The sequence below is a fragment of the Danio rerio genome, chromosome 22, assembly GCF_049306965.1.
Source record: "Danio rerio strain Tuebingen ecotype United States chromosome 22, GRCz12tu, whole genome shotgun sequence".
NCBI classification, from domain to species: domain Eukaryota; kingdom Metazoa; phylum Chordata; class Actinopteri; order Cypriniformes; family Danionidae; genus Danio; species Danio rerio.
The window spans coordinates 19,457,073-19,476,495 of record NC_133197.1 but is presented as its reverse complement, the minus strand read 5'-3'; the positions used below and the strand labels follow the sequence as shown (position 1 = coordinate 19,476,495).

Here is a 19,423-nt window from a genome sequence, read left to right as displayed (position 1 = left end):
CACGCACACATACACAATTATACACATTCAGAGGATTTGACAACATATGTCGACTTTGGCTGCAGTCCCATATTATACAATGGTCATCCACAAGGTGCGGTGTGTAGTAGTAAAGGCCGGAGAGCTACAGCAAATGCATAGCAACTCTGAAAAGTATCTGGTCACACCTTAAAATGATTGTCATTGTTTTAGATGCTAAGTAATTAATGTATTAAAAGTGTTGCTTACGTGCGCGAATACATTTTGGGATTACATTTTTGTTTATATATATGTAATCTTTATGTTATCATGTGTTAACCATTTTATGATAGATAGATAGATAGATAGATAGATAGATAGATAGATAGATAGATAGATAGATAGATAGATAGATAGATAGATAGATAGATAGATAGATAGATAGATAGATAGATAGATAGATAGGTAACACTTTACAAGAAAGTCTCATTAGTACACATTAGTTAATGGGTTAAAATCAACAGTCAGAAATAGACAAATTAACATATTAAGTTAAATATATAGCAAAAAAAAAGACTTATTAGCTTTAATAAAACAATGACTTTTGATTGCATTAATGTGTTATTATTTGCATCATTGATATGTTATTACCTAATTACCATCACCTCAAGTTTAATGTTTTTGTAGTTGTCATTGCATTGACAGTTAAATTAACCAATATTAATAGATAGAACTTTACTGTACAAAGTCAACAAACAAAAGGACTAAAATAGATAATTCACAGAATTTTCAATGTCATTGGCCAGATTAACATGAGGTTTGAAAATGTGCTGTCATGAAAAAACACCACCAACACAACAATCTGAATTTTATTCATGCTTCTTAAAATGCACTACAATATTAAGTCCATGTTCCATAATAGTAAAGTATGTTCCATGAAGACATTTTGTAAAAAAAAAAAAAATAAATAAATAAATAAATAAATAAATAAATAAATATATATATATATATATATATATATATATATATATATATATATATATATATATATATATATATCAGCCGGATCTCACGTGGAAATGTAACTATTTTTTGTTTTGTTAGTTTAGCAGCTTGTTCATACCAATCGTACAAATTCGTACGAATTACAAAAGGAAACGTGGCAGCCAACCCCACCCCTAAACCCAATTGGGGGATAAGCAAATCGTACTAAAATGTGACATTGTAGGATTTTATACAAATTATCCACTAAATAAAAAAAATAATGAATCGCTGTGAGATAGCGTAGAAATGTAAAACTCAATTTCTTCAGTCAAAGTAATTTGCTTGGCTAAGATCTTAATTTTAAGCAGTTTTCTCAATATTTGTAATGTTTTAACCCCTTACATTCCAGATTTTCAAATAGTTGTGTTTCAGCCATCAATCAAGAAGCCATGCATCAATGCAGTTTTTATTTATTTAATTTTCATATGATATAAACATCTCAATTTCCAAAAAAAAAAAAAACTGTCCAATTACATTTTTATTTTATTAGAAATTATTCTTTTCTTCAAATATTTAAATCATGGCATACTTGCTTTGAATTTGATTTTAGTTGTATTTGCATGTGTCTGGACAAAAATGTACTCCAAATAACTCTTCGTCACCTTAGAATTATAAGGTTCTATCTGACATTTTTGTCAAAATTGAGTTATTGACGTTCTTATTAAATTACATTCTTATCTTGACATTCTGATCTTATTAAATGACAGCTTATTTACATTATGGGATTTTTTATAAGTTGTTTAAATTTTAAGACTTTTTATTTAAAAACAAATGTTACACACATACTGTTTGCTAAATGAAATGCAAAAGCTCAATATCTCAGAATCATTCAGAAAGCAGATAGAACCTTATAATTCCAAGGTGACGATCTGATGTATCAACTGAAAAAGTGTTTTTGAATCGGTTCCAAATTTCCACTTTATTGAATATGATACAACAAAACATGCTTTAAAGCACAACAAAAGTAAAACTAGATCACTTAAGCTCTTTGAGCGTGCAGATTCTTTTCTGTTTGCAGTAAAATATTTTTCTTGTGCACAAGCAGCTGTTCAAATAGACAGCTGCTCTGGCCATTCATTCAAATGGCAGTGATTACAAATCAAGCTTGTGTTGTCTTTATGTTGATCCATTGCTATTCCAACGAGTAATCCTCGCTCTCCTGCACATGTTCCTGCACACACAAACAGACATGAGCATTCTTGTCCATTGATCAATCCAATGACTAAATTCGATGCATGTTACAGCGACATGACAAACATTTCTTCAAACACAAGGGGCCTAAACTGCAGCTTTGTGGCACCGTTGGATTTGCGATGCTGGTGGATGGTGAAGCCACTCGGTGCCACATAATCTCTCGCTCGCTTCACATTTTTTCCGTATCTATCTGTATGAGAAGAATCCATCCAACCAAAGCCTCTGTGGCGACAGCGAGCGCTTCATGCCAGTCTCCTATGTGCAATAACAGATAAACCTGCATGTAAAAGCGTAACACATGCACATACATCAGTGCAAAATTATGCACTGGCACACATTCACGCCCATCGTCCCGCCAGCTGTTCCTCACCCTCACTGCATGCAGCAGGTGTAGGCTGGACCTTGAGGGGCCGGGGCGGGTGTGGGCATGGCTTTTTTTATGGAGAACAAAATTGCTATTGTTACAGTACAGCAATGCGCTTCGTCCCACGATGTGCCTGGAAATCTGTCTCACGTTCTTTCTGCTTTGTGCACAGCTGCAGAGCAAGGCGTTCATAACAATCCTAGTTAAGGTCTTATATGACTCTTCAGGCTTGTAACACAGCCCCCCCCACCCCCTTAATGAGTTGTGCACTTTAAAGTGTGTTAAAGATGAACAATTCAGAACTGAATGCAATTTGAATTGATTAATTATGTCTGTTTGTTCCACTGTTTGTTTACCTAGCTTTTTTTACCTTTTGTTTCCCTGTCTGTCTTTCTGTCTGTCTGTCATATGTGTGTTTGTTTAGTCATCCGTCCATCTGTTATCTGACTAAATATGTCTGTCTGTTGTCTAATATTTAACTGTCTGCCTATCTTATCTTATCTATCTATCTGTCTATCTATCTATCTATCTATCTATCTATCTATCTATCTATCTATCTATCTATCTATCTATCTATCTATCTATCTATCTATCTATCTATCTATCTATCTATCTATCTATCTATCTGTCTGTCTGTCTGTCTGTCTGACTGTCTGTCTGTCTGTATGTATGTCTGTCTGTCTGTCTGTCAGTCAGTCATGTGTGTTTTCTGTCATTTCTGTCATATTATCTGTCATATTTATCTAACTAAATATGTCTGTCTGTTGTCTATCTTATCTATCTTATCTATCTATCTATCTATCTATCTATCTATCTATCTATCTATCTATCTATCTATCTATCTATCTATCTATCTATCTATCTATCTATCTGTCTGTCTGTCTGTCTGTCTGTCTGTCTGTCTGTCTGTCTGTCTGTCTGTCTGTCTGTCTGTCTATCTATCTTATCTATCTGTCTGTCTGTCTGTCTGTCTGTCTGTCTGTCTGTCTGTCATATGTGTGTTTGTTTATTCATCCGTCCATCTGTTATCTAACTAAATATGTCTGTCTGTCTGTTGTCTAATATTTAACTGTCTGTCTATCTGTCTATCTGTCTATCTATGTATCTATCTATCTATCTATCTATCTATCTATCTATCTATCTATCTATCTATCTATCTATCTATCTATCTATCTATCTATCTATCTGTCTGTCTGTCTGTCTGTCTGTCTGTCTGTCTGTCTGTCTGTCTGTCTGTCTGTCTGTCTGTCTGTCTGTCTGTCTGTCTGTCTGTCTGTCTGTCTGTCTGTCTGTCTGTCAGTCATATGTGTGTTTTCTGTCATTTCTGTCATATTATCTGTCATATTTATCTAACTAAATATGTCTGTCTGTTGTCTATCTTATCTATCTATCTATCTATCTATCTATATGTCTGTCTGTCTGTCTGTCTGTCATATGTGTGTTTGTTTATTCATCCGTCCATCTGTTATAACTTAGTGTCTAACTAAATATGTCTGTCTGTCTGTTGTCTAATATTTAACTGTCTGTCTATCTGTCTATCTGTCTATCTATCTATCTATCTATCTATCTATCTATCTGTCTGTCTGTCTGTCTGTCTGTCTGTCTGTCTGTCTGTCTGTCTGTCTGTCAGTCATATGTGTGTTTTCTGTCATTTCTGTCATATTATCTGTCATATTTATCTAACTAAATATGTCTGTCTGTTGTCTATCTTATCTATCTATCTATCTATCTATCTATCTATCTATCTATCTATCTATCTATCTATCTATCTATCTATCTATCTATCTATCTATCTATCTATCTATCTATCTATCTATATGTCTGTCTGTCTGTCTGTCTGTCATATGTGTGTTTGTTTATTCATCCGTCCATCTGTTATAACTTAGTGTCTAACTAAATATGTCTGTCTGTCTGTTGTCTAATATTTAACTGTCTGTCTATCTAACTATCTGTCTGTCTATCTATCTATCTATCTATCTATCTATCTAACTATCTATCTATCTATCTATCTATCTATCTATCTATCTATCTATCTATCTATCTATCTATCTATCTATCTATCTATCTATCTATCTATCTATCTATCTATCTATCTATCTATCTATCTAATCAATTTGTCTGTCTGTCTGTCTATCTATCTATCCACTCTCTGTCTGTCTGTTTGTCCGTCCATTCGTCTTTCTGTCATCTAACTTAATATCGGTCTGTCTGTCTGTCTGTCTGTCTTTCTCTCTGTCTGTTGTCTAACATACAGTTGTTCTCCGTCGGTTTGATGCATTTCTCACAACACTATTTACATTTGCACAACAGGTAATGCATTTCTCAAATTTGTACAATTAGTACAAACTGCAAAACCTAGTCGATAACCTGCAAAAGTGTGTCACTTGCTCAAAATGGATAGCTCATTCCTCAAAAGCAAGTATTCATGTCAATGAAAGTGTCAGTGTCATCAAGATGAAAAGTCCTGACAACATTGTTTATGAACAAGATAGTCAAATGGCTTTGTCATGTTTTTATTATAAGAGTTTACTCTCTAAGTTTTTTCCAGTCCAAAAAAGTCAGATTTTGGTGACACTTGCTGAAAATGCTCAAGACAGCACTATATACTATTTGCACAGCCATTTGAAAACCACAGTAAAGTTAGACATCACTGCATTTAGTGAGGTATCTGAGTAGAAGACATTTCATTCATTTTCTTGTCGGCTTAGTCCCTTTATTAATCCGGGGTCGCCACAGCGGAATGAACCGCCAACTTATCCAGCAAGTTTTTACACAGCGGATGTCCTTCCAGCTGCAACCCATCTCTGGGAATCATCCACACAAACACTCATACACTACAGACAATTTAGCCAACCCAATTCACCTGTACCACATGTCTTTGGACTGTGGGGGAAACCGGAGCACGCGGAGGAAACCCACGCGAAAGCAGGGAGAACATGCAAACTCCACACAGAAACGCCAACTGAGCCGAGATTCAAACCAGCGACCCAGCAACGTTCTTGCTGTGAGGCGACAGCACTACCTACGGCGCCACTGCCTCACCCTAGAAGACATTTGCTCATTGCAATTCTAATTTATTCACATTGTGCAAAATAATAAATACACCCTTATTTAAAAACAAACATAAACTCCCTTTGGGTAGAGCTGTGCACAACTGTAAACAATATTGCAGTACATATTAGAACTGAACCTACAACATAGATGGGTCTGTAAGTAATTCATTAAACTGTTCAATTTAGAAGACATTTTCAGGAAAAAACGATTACTTTTTTTTATTAAAATATGCTTGACAACTAGTTCAACATTTTTGTATGTAATGACTCAAGTAATGAAAAGAGGACTATTAGTTTTATATGGAATGACTATTCAGCATTCACACGTTTAGTTAATTTTGACTAACATGACACAAGCAACTGATAATGTTATTAACCAGCAGAGAGTTTTTGAAAGCAATTGATGAATGTCCAAAAGCATCTGCAATTTGTTGGAAGGAATGAGAAACTGCTACTATGATGTGCCACACATAATTGTTTTGAGAAATGCATTAACTGTTGTGCAAACGTAAATAGTGTTGTGAGAAATGCACCGAAGTGAAAAACTGTAATATTTGTATGTCAGTCTGTCTGTCTGTTGTCTAACTTTGTATTTTTCTGTCTGTTTGTCTTACTGTCTGCTGTCTAACTTAATATATGTATGTCTGTCTTTCTGGCTGCCTGTCATTTAACTTAATATCTGTATTTCTGTCTTTTTATCTGATCCTTTGGTCGGTCTCTCCGTCCATCTGACTGTCATCTAACTTAATATATAACTGTTCATCCATTCCTCTGTCATCTGCCTCTTTGTCATTCTGTATATCATCTAACCTAATATTGATCTGTCTGTCTTTCTGTCAGTTGTCTAACTTAATATCTATCTATCTATCTATCTATCTATCTATCTATCTATCTATCTATCTATCTATCTATCTATCTATCTATCTATCTGTCTGTCTGTCTGTCTGTCTGTCTGTCTGTCTGTCTGTCTGTCTGTCTGTCTGTCTGTCTGTCTGTCTGTCTGTCTGTCTGTCTGTCTGTCTGTCTGTCTGTCTGTCTGTCCGTCTCAAATTTGTACAATAATATGTAACTGTTCATCCATTCCTCTGTCATCTGCCTCTTTGTCATTATGTATATCATCTAACTTAATATTGGTCTGTCTGTCTGTCTTTCTGTCAGTTGTCTAACTATCTATCTATCTATCTATCTATCTATCTATCTATCTATCTATCTATCTATCTATCTATCTATCTATCTGTCTGTCTGTCTGTCTGTCTGTCTGTCTGTCTGTCTGTCTGTCTGTCTGTCTGTCTGTCTGTCTGTCTGTCTGTCTGTCTGTCTGTCTGTCTGTCTGTCTGTCTGTCTGTCTGTCTGTCTGTCTGTCTGTCTGTCTGTCTGTCCGTCTCAAATTTGTACAATAATATGTAACTGTTCATCCATTCCTCTGTCATCTGCCTCTTTGTCATTATGTATATCATCTAACTTAATATTGGTCTGTCTGTCTGTCTTTCTGTCAGTTGTCTAACTATCTATCTATCTATCTATCTATCTATCTATCTATCTATCTATCTATCTATCTATCTATCTATCTATCTATCTATCTATCTATCTATCTATCTATCTATCTATCTATCTATCTATCTATCTATCTATCTATCTATCTGTCTGTCTGTCTATCTATCTGTCTATCTATTATCTATCTGTCTGTCTGTCTGTCTGTCTGTCTACAATATGTATTTTACTTCTAAATGCTCAAGCTGAGTTTAGCTGCACTGTGTTCTCTGTAAAGGTATAAAGCAAGGGTCAAAGACATTAGTGTCTTACTTATGTCTCTAACTTTGTGAAAAAACACAAATGCACATTACCAAATACACAAAAGGGACAGTCCAAACTGAAGCAGATGTGTCAGGATTCCGAGAAGGCTGGGAAAAAGGACTTAACAGCACCTGTGAATATTTAAAAACAATGGAAGTGCAGAAATTAGGGCAAACAGAGCAGTGGTGACATCATCATTTTTCAAAGGGGGTTGTCGGAGGGGTCTGTTGGGGGGTCGACTGGTTTGAGGGCAGGAAAGAAGGAACTTGAGAGCTCGGGAAATCAGCGAGAGATTACACAAACAGCATTTCAGCTCCATTCATTGATTTATTTTATTTTTGGCTTAGTACCTTTATTAATCTAGGGTCGCCACAGCAGAATGAACCACCAACTTATCCAGCATATGTCAGCGGATGTACTTCCAGCTGTAACTCATCACTGGGAAACATCCATAGACACTCATACACTACCGACAGTTTAGCCTATAAAATTCACCTATCCCACATGTTTTTGAGCTTGTGGCGGAAAGCGGAGCACCCTGAGGAAACCACGCCAACGCGAGGAGAACATGCAAACTCCAGATAGAAATGCTGACTCAGCAAACTGACCCAGCTGGGCTCGAACCAACGACCTTCTTGCTGTGAGGCAATTGTGTTACCCACTCTGCCACCGTGCTGCCCCATTTCAGCTCCATCTTATTTCAATACATTATTTGAATGAGTTGCTTTTATGTAGATTATATATATTATCCTAAGACTGTCAATAAATTATTTTTCAATTTAATAAGAATCTAGTTACATATCACAATAAATTTGGTGCATAAATTTAAGTCATTTTTATTAAACATGAGAAGTATAAAGCAAACATTTGCAAAAGTACCTTTAGATGGAAACATTTTGATTCATGTAATTTATTACACACAAATTTTAGATTACAACAGCCATAACTGTTTTGGTTATTTTTTCTCCAGAAGATATGGAGATATATTTGTAGACCAAACTCCAAAACAGTTGGGTTACCAACATTCTTTTAAATATATATTTGTAATATTTTGGACAAGAAAGAAACTCATATAGGTGTGAAACAACATAAAAGTGTGAAAATATTAAAATATATATTTTTTTAAATTTTAGTGACATATAACTATAACCATAGCAAAATATCTCTGGCCCACACAATCAGGTTTTGCTTGGCCCACAGTGAATTAAGGTACTTGACTGGACCAAGTTTGGCTTCCAGACAAGGGCCAAACATAGACGATATCTGGGTCAAGTCTCAGCCAAGTTAATAACTCATAACTGGACCTGAACTGGGCCAGATAGGTTAGAGTGTCAGGATTGCAATGAGATTGATAAATCCATAAAGCATAGCGCATTAAGCACACTATTGGCATGCTTTTTCCTCAAAGCGACCTGATAGGTAGATGCTTTTTTCTGTGTTCAAAAATAATTTTAATGTATTTTAAATGTGGGTCAAGACAGGCCAAACGTGGCCCACATATCAATTTTTTAAATCTGGCCCAAATTGTGTGTGCTGCCTTAAAGATGGTGCCACCACTGCCAAACTCAGACCATGTTTGGCCCACATGTTGTATGCCAATGCCAGAAGAATGTCTGCTGTGCCAGCTTTATGTCAAATCTGGGCCAAAATTATTTGCTACCTGGGTGTTAGCACATTAAATTGGCGGACCTAATATATATAAATAGTTTACTAAGATTTTAATCAATAAAAAATAATGTAAATATGGTATTTGTAATATTATTATAATGATTATAATTATAATAATTATATATAATAAATAATAAAAAATAATTATATATATATATATATATATATATATATATATATATATATATATATATATATATATATATATATATATATAAACCATTTTTAAATCATTTTACTGCATGAAAATGTTATGTTTCATTGAAATATTTTTTAAAGAAATGTTAAGGAACAAACAAAATGTATAATGTACCACTAAATAAGCTGTTGTGGTTAAGTGTGGTTTTCTGCAATTACTTGAAAGAACAGTCTATTAAACTTAAACTGTCTCCATGGAAACGTTAGGGAAAACCCTATGAAACCACTATTAAGCTTCTTTGTTTAATTCCAACTGCACTTAAAAAGTCATTATCTGTGCATAAGGAGAGTTCACTCTTTAAGTCTACAGTATACGAGCTGTAGGAGAACGTAAAATGAGGCAATCTAGCATGTTCAGTAAAGCCCTAATACCCAATGGGCCATGCAAAGCATTCGGAGCCCCCCAACGTGGTGCTTTTGAAGTAGGCAACTAATCATTTGTGCATGGGCTCGACGCATGAAAATGTATCTTTTTATCTGCTTCGTTTACAGCTGCCAGATTCGGAGAGGCTTTGAAATGTGTCACGCTGCTGCATTCATCTCCCCAAGTTCTCAATTAAAACCCACTGTTCGTAAGCTGAGGAGATGGTGGAGGAATGCTCAATGCGAGACATCTGTGAACATCACTTCATCGAGGAGCGGACGCCCTCCGTCCCATGAACCGAGATCTTCTCTCAAGGGTAGGGGAACGTATGGTAATGGGATCAGAAGTTGTAAAGCTTCTAAACGCCCAAAAACACAAGAAAACATTATGAAAAACTGAAAATAATATGGGCAGAAGAGTGAAATTCAAGTCATTATTGGCTCAAAAAAAATGATGTCGCTTTTATTATTGACACCCTAGCATTAAATGGAAAACATTATTTGTTTTTTGTTTTGTTGCCTTCTGATTTGTTCTCTAATGATTTTATCAACATTTTAGGACAAGTTATTTGTTTTGTAATTTTTTAGTAAGCTTTTCATTCATCATTTTTCTTGTCTATGATTTATCAGGAGTCGCCACAGTGCACTGAATCACCTATTACTTGGGCATATGTTTTATGCAGCGGATGCCCTTCCAGCCGCAACCCAGTACTGCCAATAGTAAACCTTTTTTGTTTAATATTGCATTTTGTTTTGTTTACCATTTGATGACGACCTGTGGCTACAACATTTCAGAAAGTAAGAGGACACATCTTTGATTTATCCATCTGAAAGACACTATCAGCAGAAACATCTGATTAGTTAAGTCGGCAGTGTTGGGGGTAACACATTACAAGTAATGCGGGTTACGTAATACTATTACTTTTCTAAGTAACAAGTCAAGTAACTCACTACTTTTCAAAAATAAGTTATACTATTTGGGTTATTTTTTTTAAGTTTAGTTAATTAGCTTTAAAAAAATTCTGAATTAAAATTAAAGTCATAATGAATCATGCAGTCAATGAGAGAATGTGTTCATTATTTTGAACAGATAAAAGGTAAAGGGGATTGTCTCAATGGACAGGGATTTTATATAAAACAAGTAGTACAATAGTAGCAAGCACATTGCTTTATACTTTTAGTAATGTATAGCTCCAGGGTCAGGAAAGAGTTATGAAAGAGATCAAGCCTTAGACGGGTAATAAAAAGTAATGCAAAACTCAAATGTAACCTAATTACCACACTGTAAAACCCAAGAAGTTAGGGTAACTCAAACTGTTTAAGGAAACTGATTGCAACAAACCATTTAAGTTCAAAAATGAATTTATATTAGAGTACTGTGAGCTTACTCTGTTTAAGTTGAAGTAATGAGGTATTAATGAACTTATTACTAACTTATTATGTTCTTTTTCATGCGATACTTCAAAATGTCCATTAAGGGACTATTAACACTGAATGTTGCTTTGCATCTAATTATGTGAGACACGTAATTTAAGAATAGTTTTTAAAACTAGATGCCCCCTCCGCCATGTGGCTGTCAACATGACGTCATATTGACAATGAACCCCAACATTATTGAGAATGAAAATCTGATTGACATCAGAACCCAACGTCAGGCCGACGTCAATGTCCAACCTAAAGTCAACCAAATATCAGCGTCTAATCATGTTACACCTTGACGTTGTGTGGATGTTACAACATTGGAATTAGATTACTTTCCAACACAACCTAAAATCAACCAAATATCAACGTAGTTTGACATCGTTATTAGACGTCAAAATAACGTTGTCCTTAGATGCTGGCTAGTCATTGAATTTTGGTCACACGTGGGGCATGACCTAAATTTAACATAATATTACCGTTGTGTGTCTGCTGGGTGTAAACAGAATTGCCCCACCTTAGAATTCTTCTGATTGGTCCACTGCTCTGGAAATTACATTGATGAGCAGCACTCTGTGTAAAGCTGCGGTCACAATAAAGTTTTAGCGTGTGAAATTCTGTTGTACAGCGCCGTGAAAAGAAGTGGTTAGTGCGTCGACAAATGCACTTTCCTGCTCACGGCAACCTGAGTTTGATTCCCCCCCAAGGTCCTATGCCGATCCTTCCCCTCTCTCTGCTCCCCACACTTTCCTGTCAATACTTTCTACTATCCTGTCCAATAAAGGTAAAAAATAATTATAAAAAAAAAGAAAATGATTAAACTTTGATAAAACAAGCAATTGTTCCATATTCAAAAAATTTGTACAGAGAGGTCACACTTTGATCTTCTTTTGGTCTCATGTAACCACGTGATGCAATTTTGCAGATCAGAGTTCAGCAAGCTTGAATTTTGAAATGGGTCGACATACAAAACGTGTCGCACGAACTTGTGTTTCGAGTGTGCTACATTTGCATGCGTGTGAATGGAAGTCTTTGAGTCAAAAAGTGTAGACCACAACTTAAAACATCTTTTAACTTGACACGGTTTCTTAAAAGCATGGTGCTCATGTGCGAGATACCTCAAAAAAAGCTAGACGCGAGCATAATGTTCGCACACATCCATCAAGTTTATGTTTACATTGAGAAGCATTGGAAAAGTTGCATAATTAAACGGAAAAATGTGTGAATGAGCCCGAATAAAAAAGACACACTAAGAATTAACTCGCACTACATAGTCAGTACAATATTTTAGTTAAATCATGGCTTTAATCAATGAACAACTTAAATTGTGAAAATATTTTTGATTTATTTGTGCAGCAGCAGTGTCATAGCTCTCCATTCATCTCCCATTCATTCTCAATTATAACCCACTCTTCCCAAGCTGTGAAGTTGGAAGATCAATCCTCAAAGTAGACATCTGCAAACTTCACATCTTTTGAGGCACAACCCCCCACTCCAGGAGTGTGAGAGAACAGAGATCATCTTCTTTCTTCTCTCAGGGCCAGAAGGAAAAGTATGGCAATGAGCTGTGGAGGAAGGTGGGGTCTGAGGGGGGAGGGGGGGGGGGGGGGGTTGGGGGGGGGGGGGGCTTTTGTGCCAAGATCACAACCAGATGTGCCAAGAGCGTCCAAACAGGAATGAGTGCATGTCTGCAATTTTCAGCAATTTGTCAGATTTAAGGGTTCACCCCCAATACCACCTGATAGACAAATAAAATCCTCCCCGCGCCCATGCAATAATTTGAAACACACTGAGAGCCAATCTGCGAGTCCAGTTGCTCATTCGGTGACAAGACAAGCCTGCAAACGTGAATCATTGAGCCTGCGTAATCTAAAACAAAATCCAAAACATTCATCAGCGTTTCCCTCCCAGCAGAGCTGAGATGTTGAAATCTGTACAGTCTTCGCACGCTTTAAATCCATCACGCGGCACATTCGTTAAAGGAAGAAGAAGAAGAAAAAAGCCTTGAACCAAAACAAACATTTGAATAAATAAACATGAGCGACAGCCAGTTAATCCCTCTGGTGGCAGCTCGTAAATCCAGCCTCAAATTTTTGGCTCTGAAAGGATTTTTGCCACACACATTCACTACTCCGCTGCTTTTATAACCACTCTACAAACTTAATATTTGAGAAATATTGACCTTATTCTTCCACATAAGAGCAAGTGGAAGTTTATTGGCTCGAGATTTCCAGTCTCATTGATTTTCAGCCATAAAAAAACAGCTTGTTATGCTGATTGGTGTTGCAAACTGATATTTTCTTATTATAGTATTTTTATGCATAGCAATAAAAGCGCTTGTTTGTAGAGCAAGTCGTTTAACTGTTTATTGCCATTTGTTATCATTGGCAAATTAATTAAAAGTCCTAAAACAATTGCAGAAAAGAGCTTACTTCTTCACTGCAGTATAAGGAGGGAAGGCAAGTTTATTTATATAGCACATTTCATACACAATGGTAATTCAAAGTGCTTTACATAAGCAAGAATAAAAGAAACAAGAAAATTCAAAATTATTAAAACAGCATAAAATGTGTTAAAGCAGTTTATAAAAAAAAGAAAAAAAAGACATATTAGAGCGATTAGTCGGATGTAGCACAGTGCTCATTCAGTAAAGGCACAGCTAAACAGATGTGTTTTAACTCTTGATTTGAATGTGCCTCATGTTGGAGCACATCTGATCATTTCCAGAAGTGTTGATTCCAGCAGCTGAATGCGGATTCACCCTGCTTTGACTGAACCCTTGGATTTTCTAAGTGATTTGATCCTAAAGATCTAAGTGATCTGTTAGGTTTGTGTTCAGTGAGCATATCTGTAATGTATTGAGGTCCCAGGCCATTTAGTGATTTATAGACAAGTAATAATAATTTAAAATCTATTCTGAATGTAACTGGGAGCCAGTGTAAAAACTTGAGGATAGATGTGATGTGCACAGATTTTCTGGTTCTAGTCAGAATTCTGGCAGCAGTGACGGGAATTGTAGTTTGTAAATGTGACGCCTAAAACCGAAACAAAATCTGTACAAAACCAATCATTGTACAGTCTTTTCGTTTGTGAAAAAGTAGACAAACAACATTTTTTTTTTACTTTGCTTTGTGAAAACCCCTTACATGTTTGATTTTGTTTACTTTAATTTATCGTTTTCTTTTGTTATCCCAAACCAAAATAATCTATCATTTAAAACACCATTGAGTCTTAAATTTAAATAATTTGTAACTTAGAAAAAAAAAAAAAAAAACTAAAACAGGAAAGCATTACCAGAAAGTGCATAGACTGTTCAATAAATGCATTTTGAATGTACATTTACTGTTCTAACGTGATAAAGCAAACACCCAGAGCTAGAGCACATTTTTTGTTTTACACGGCATATACCCTGTCTGGATTTATTGCGCTGTAAATGCTGTAGGTTGTACTGGGACATGAGTAAGTGTGAGAATAACCCTTACGCCCATTTTCCACAGTTGTTCATGTTTATGCCATTAGGTATGTTTGTAGTGTACTTTGAATCCGTGGCTCCATTTTGGCCGTCCTCATACAGTCGGACGTGCATAGGCAGGCTTTTGTGTTTCCGAGACAAGAGAACTTGTGTCCGTAGATGTCAACCAAGCATGACTTCATGAGATATGTGTGTGGTCATGCGTCCGTGGACAAAATGCGAAGAGCATACCTTCATTTGTTTGAGTTTTGCATGTTTGCATAGGCAACATACCAATGTGTCTTTGCGGACCGAGAGCAGCTGACTTGTACCATCTGTGGCGTAAGACTTTCGCCACTCAACGTTGCTTCAAGGCCTTCACTAATTGCCCCTCAGGGGGGAGGGACTCGGGAGTTTTGCCCACTGATCCCATTCACCACTTCACCCATCTCGGTCTGTTTTCAAGGCTGTTGTCACTTTCGAAAGTGTGAGCCGATTGTAAATTAGAGCCAATGTCAATAACCGTCCTGAATTCTAATGTGAAACGGTGGTTCTTAAGCCACTGAAGGATTGTAGGTTTTTTTATGGTTTGTTTTGCATGTGCTGACAGACATGTCTCAGGTTGGCACAAACCAAGGTCATTTGAAACTTCCAGCAAAACCTGAAATACATATCTATGTGTATATTTCGATGTAAGTTTGATATTTAAAACACCCACTAGAAGTGCTATCAAGTCAAATTCTATTGTCTTTCCGCTACATGTGTGGACATTCAGTAGAACAAAATGTCATGTCTTGCAGGATTACGGTGCTACATAAATAAACATAATCCTAAAAAAGAACACAACACTGGACGTAAGAGCTATTTTAAACCTATACATAACTAGCATACCGGCACAGTTATCTGACTATGCTAACTATGCATATAATATACACACAAACTACACTACCTGACAAAAGTCTTGTCGCCTATCCAAGTTTTAAGAACAACAAATAATAACTTGAATTGAAAGGCAAAAGCCTCTAGATTATGCTTATTTTACCTAAATAAAATATGATCATGTCTTGATTTTTAATTATTTAATTAGGACAGTAAGTCTGACCTTACTTAGACAAAAGTCTTGTCACTTAGCAGAAATAATGTACAGTATAGAATATAAAGTCATGCTGCAGTGAAAAAAGAATTAATATTGTGTTTGACTCCCATGAGCTTGGAGGACTGCATCCATACATTTCTGCAAAGACTCAAATAACTTATTAATAAAGTCATCTGGAATGGCAAAGAAAGCGTTCTTGCAGGACTCCCAGTTCATCAAGATTTTTGGATTCATCTTCAATGCCTCCTCTATCATCTTACCACAGACATCCTCAATTTTGTAATGTCTGGTGACTGGGCTGGCCAATCCTGCAGCACCTTGACCTTCTTTGCTTTCAGGAACTTTGATGTGAAGGCTGAAGAATGAGAGTGCTATCCCGCTTAATAATTTAAGCGGTTTGTAAGCCTTTTTGGTTTGTAATGTTATGGGCCACACAAATGTCTTGATACCTCAGGCTGTAGATGTTGCCATTCACTCTGCAGATCTCTCACACACCCCCATACTGAATGTAATCCCAAACCATGATGTTTCCTTCACCAAACTTGACTGATTTCTGTGAGAATCTTGGGTCCATGCGGGTTCCAATAAGTCTTCTGCTGTATTTGTGATGATTGGGATGCAGTTTAACAAATGATCAGAAAAATCTACCTTCTGCCACTTTTCCAAATAATCAACTTGAAGTCAAGTTACTATTTGTTGCTCTTACAACCGGGATCGATGACAAGACTTTTGTCAGGTAGTGCACATAGCCTAACTACAAGTACATTTACATAAGACATAGCAATATGCAAAAGGACTTTTAATTTTTAGTATCCCACTTAAAGCGCTTCCAGTGGACTGTATGCTGTTACATAATTGTTTTCTTTGAAAATCAAAAATGTTTACTGCCTGATTAATATACAATAGAGAGTGGGCCTCAGAATGTACAAAATGCACTGCAATAAATTCTATTGATCTGTGCCATGCCTTAAAAATATGCTAATTTATTTTGCCACTGTATTTTTCCTAGAGTTTTAGTGCTGCTGCTACTGATGGCGTTTGAATTAAAGCGGCTTTTTGATCATCTATTTTACTGGTTGAATTTAATTACATTACAGCATTGATGCTGTAAAACGAACCATATAAAATTGAAAACAATGACTTTAACTATTCACCGGACGTTTATTGGTCGGGAAAAAACACTAGCTGTGAATATAATCCTTTGTGCAAAATATTGTGCAAAATAGGTATTTAAGGTTGATGAAAACAGGTAGAGCAACATGATTTTTCACAAGGAAACATTATTTTCCTTATTGAGTCCTTGTAAGGTGGAGTTTAAGTAAAGTGTCTGGCGCATATGGAGAGAGCGTGTTTCTAGAGGTAGTTTGTCAAGCCCACTCACCTGTGTGAAACATACTAAAAATATATTTTTATAGAGATATGCAGTGATTTTAAGTAAGTGTGCAAATTTATTAGTGAGCAGGTGATGCAAGTGTCAGGTAATGAGATAAAAGAGTGTTTTCTACAGGTGGTTTGACCTGTAGAAAAAACAACACAGGATCATTGTGGATACGTTCCCCTGTCTACTTCTTCTATTTCTGGAGAGCAAGAATTATATAGCCGGTAGTACGGATGGCTGGATTTCGCCTTTAAAAAATGAACACTAGGGGGCAGTATGACACCGCCGACGACTTGTGGTCGTTCTAGCGCTACCACATGACTGTCACGTTAGCGTGATCAAAACAGAACAAAAACAAAAAGGTGCGGATCCAAGTGCAGATATTTATTTACAGTGAAACAAACAAGGTGATCAAAAAATACAAAGTAACAAACAAACGACAAAACCAAAAACTAAAACAAAGACAAGGCTCAGAAACAATAACACTATAAACTAGACTTTGGCAAGAATTACAAAAACACGATCAGGAACAACGAACTATGACTACAAGACTTACTGTGGAACTAGGAACAAGCGAGACATGGAAGACCAGAAAGACAAACGATGCGATAACAAACATAGGTGGAATGGTAAAATATATAGTCCAGATAATCAACGGTAACACAGAACAGATGAGATGACGGGTCAGTGTAAGTGTTCCGGTGTATGCGCGTGGTATGTATGGGAATGTAGTTCTTTCCTGGGACGCTGCAGTGCCTACAAAGTCCTAGTGCACTACAGCGCCCTCATGTGGTCACTGACGGATGTGACAATGACAGCTTACGGATGGCTTTTCTGGTGTTACCAGTTTGCCCAGTGGGCTGAACATGTGGTGAATTCACACATTCATGACTGCTTTCCTTTGTCTAGATTGCTTCTGAAAACATTATCAGTTAAGTTTAGGGAAAGAGGTGGGTGGTTTAGTTGATTGGTAAACTGGCCTGTTTGGCTGAAGTGTATATTGCGCCCTCTGGTGGTTTTATGCAAGAACATTTAAGATCATCAAAAAGCATACACAGCGGCCTCTGGTGGATTTGCAAAAACAAAAACGGTGAGCAGACATATCTCCAGTTACGTATTCCGTTGTCCCCCGAAATGTCGACATGGGTACGTATCAATGAGTCTGGGTTGAAAAAAATGTGCCTTTTAAAAATCATATATTACTGCAAATCATATATTAATGCTGCATATGTGTTTGCTAATGTGTTTCATTTCTGTCAAATTAGTGTAAAAATTTACAAATGTTTTATAGTTGTACAGCTTACATTGTTCATTTAACCTGAAAACAACAGATGTAGTGTATACAGTGTACAATACATAGTGTATTTCCAACAAGCTTGGGTTGCAGTGGTCGGTTTACGTCATTCCAAAACCATCTTGAACATTTTACTGCGATTTCTAAAAGACTGTTTTGATGTTGTTGTCCAGTTAAACTAGTTTACTACTAAACCTGCTGTGTTCTTGTGTAACTACATATTAGGGTGTAATTTCTCCACAATTTATCTTATTAGCAGCACAAATACCGCGTCTGTATGGGCTTTCCAACCTCCACCTTCTCTCCGACTGAGCAGCGTAACAGACATCCAGCACCTATAACGAGAGGCTATGATTACTAATAACAGTTAATTAGCCTTGTCAGAGAGTTTCTCTGAAAAACAGGAAGGGGGAGGAAACAGAAACAGAAACAAAAGACCCTCTATTGCTAAAGGCTACTTCACTTTCTTATTTACTTTCTGGGAATATGTTCATGGGAATATACTGCATGTTTTTCTAAAAATAGACTTAAAAATGTGTAGATACATTCGTAAAATCTAATATTGTTGTATATATGTTAACTTGTGTCAGTTTTATTGAAATATTTCTGCAGTTATTCATTTTTTAATAGTTGAGAAATATTTCTTTAGCATCTACAACACTAAATCAGAAAAAAATATGGAAAAAAACAAATAAAAAAAGTTATTTCTAAATTTATTTCGACTTATATTTGCAGACAAAACAATAAACAGCTTCAAAATGCATCACATGTTCTCTACTGGAGACAGGTCAGGACTGCAGGCAGCCCAGTCAAGCATTTGTATCCCCTTCCTCCATAACCAGAACTTTGTAAAGTGTACAGAATGTGGTTTTCCAATGTCTTGAAACTTTTCGATAATTTTCTTACATATCTTTTGGCAAAGTGCCGATCATCGCCCTATCTATTGCATATTTCGTTGATCATTATCTTGAGTTTAATTGGAGTAATGTATTCATTATAAAAGTAATAATTAAAGAGCGCAGGGCGTTGATGTTAGACAGGATCACGAGTTTTGTCAGAGTGTGAGAGTTGTGAAACAGAAAAGGACAACAATAAAAACACAAAAAGTTCTAGGCCATTACATGTCATCTTTAAGAACAACACCATATT

General features: G+C 36.2%; 1 long non-coding RNA gene across 4 annotated transcripts in view; it reads left to right on the top strand.

The window, feature by feature from the left end:
- LOC137488922 (uncharacterized) overlaps positions 1–19,423 on the top strand; it is a 43,526-nt gene that overhangs the window by 7,554 nt on the left and 16,549 nt on the right. For 2 of the 4 annotated variants that reach the window (XR_012398140.1, XR_012398138.1), the window contains one exon: positions 9,766–9,953. This is a non-coding gene — a long non-coding RNA (uncharacterized lncRNA). Of the gene's footprint in view, positions 1–9,765; positions 11,849–19,423 lie in introns of those variants that run through there. The other 2 variants (XR_011008217.2, XR_012398139.1) reach the window with 2 other exon arrangements.